Source organism: Camellia sinensis, chromosome 6 (assembly GCF_055761805.1).
Source record: "Camellia sinensis isolate YWXY chromosome 6, ASM5576180v1, whole genome shotgun sequence".
NCBI lineage: Eukaryota > Viridiplantae > Streptophyta > Magnoliopsida > Ericales > Theaceae > Camellia > Camellia sinensis.
This window is the reverse complement of record NC_138966.1, coordinates 205,037,501-205,039,524: the sequence shown is the minus strand read 5'-3', so window position 1 is coordinate 205,039,524 and position 2,024 is coordinate 205,037,501. Positions and strand designations below refer to the sequence as shown.

General features: G+C 29.1%; 1 protein-coding gene across 1 annotated transcript in view; it reads left to right on the top strand.

The window, feature by feature from the left end:
- Positions 1 to 1,506: 1,506 nt before the first annotated feature.
- LOC114307675 (uncharacterized) overlaps positions 1,507 to 2,024 on the top strand; it is a 16,222-nt gene continuing 15,704 nt past the window's right edge. The window contains exon 1 of the mRNA XM_028253098.2: positions 1,507 to 1,804. The gene's annotated coding sequence lies outside the window, so the exon portion shown is untranslated. The remainder of the gene's footprint in view (positions 1,805 to 2,024) is intronic.

The window sequence follows — 2,024 nt, the reverse complement described above, 5'->3', positions numbered from 1 at the left end:
TTAAAACGAAAAAATCAAATTCATTCTAAAATCATGTTCATGTGATTTCAATGTATTTAGTTTTAATAAAAATATATGATCTATTTATAAAATTATATATATTATTTATTTTTAAAAAATAAATATAATAAAATTATGTGATTATAAATGATAGTTTCGTTCAAAGTAAATCAAATTTTGATTTGTTCAAAATATTGCTAATAAAAACTAAAAATGAATAAAAGTCAATCAACTGACCTCTTCTCTTTTCCTCTCCGACATGTGTCTTGTTACATTGTCATTTAAGTGGTCATAATTGTGTAATTAACTTGCATCATTGCATTTGGAGCAAAATATTATTTTAAAAATATAATTCATTATAGTCATGCAAGCAAGATGGGCCCAATTGGGGGATATGGGTGACGGCCTCCAAATTTTGAAGAAAAAAAAAAAGATCTTTAAATTATAGAAGTTAGCCTCCTATTAGAGAGATATATTTTCACTGTACAGTTTGGTGAACCATCAACTTAAACTATGATAAAAACTTACAAGCTGAACTATCCCAACCTAATCAATTAACTTTTTCCTTCTTTTTCCGATTTGCGATTATCAAATAAAAGTTAGCTAATGGAGATTTTCTTAATTGTTTAAAATTAAGAAAATCAAGAAAATTAGTATAAGATATTGAAACTCTCACAAGGTTACTCACTAAATGGGATAGGAGTATAATATTCTCTTTATATGAGTTAAACAACTCATTTTTTTTTTCCCGATATGAGATTATCAAATAAAAGTAATTATTTAAAATTAAGAAAATGAAGAAAATTAGAATAAGAATTTGGAGCTTATAAAAGACTTCTCACTAAAAAGTGCATTTTCCTTATATAGATATACAGATTAGTATAGTTTAGGGTAAATTATAAACACACCCCCTGAGGTTTACTTAGATTACAAATTATTCCTTGTGGTTCTAGAAATTACATTATGCCCCCTAAGGTTTCTAATTTCATAACAAATAGGTCATTTTATTAATAAATCATTAAGATAATTAATAATTTTTAATAATGTTAAAATTTTATTTCAATTAATAATTCAGATAATTTTATTATTGTATAGGTAAACAGTTAGAAATTTTAATTTTTTAATTAATTCTGTTAAATAAAAAATTAAGATAGGGAAGTATGTGTAATTTTCTAAACTACAAAGAACAATTCGTATTTTAAACAAAATTCAAAGAGTGAATTTATAATTTACCCTTTAGTTTATGAGAAGTTACCCCCAACGTGTATACCGGTTGGAACTCACATCCTAGAGGAGACATCTTAGTTTATGGGAAGTTCCCCCAAGGAGAGTAAAATACATAAAGGGGTGTTTTAGGAAGTTAGTAAAAAAATAATTTTTTAATTTTTTGCTTTTTTTATAATTTTTTAGCAAAAAAATTGACTTTTTTGATAATTTTTTTGTGATTTAAAAAAAAAAAAAACTTAGATAAAAAGTTAAAAAACTTTTTACCATAAAAATTAAATTGGAACAATGAAAGATACATCCAACAGGCACGGCACGGCACCGGAGACAAATTATATGAGTTGGAACCGATTCTTAACAAGAGTGAAGCTTGAACCGCAGTGCGGGGCGAGAACCCATGACGAGGGGAGGGGACCCGAATAAAGAGAGGAAACACGGTGCGGTGCCTGGCTTGGCTACCCAGGGCTGGGGTTGGAAATCTAACAAAACACTGATGAATTTAATCATGTGAATATTCATCCAATCCAAGTCTTCAATTCCTCCGTCCACGATCATTCTCGTCTAGCCCCACTCCATCCAGGTCTCCTCTCTCTCTCTCTCTCTCTCTCTCTCTCATTGTCTTTCACTTGATTTAGATATAAATTTTACGTTTTTAAATAAAACTTGTCCTCGTAAAAGAGGCATCCATGAAAACAATGTTGTATCGATACCTTTCGGATTATAGGGTTTAGGGCTATTCTAGGATAATGCACCAATTGTGGCTGTGTGTTTCTTGTTGTTAACTGTTTATTTCTTGCATT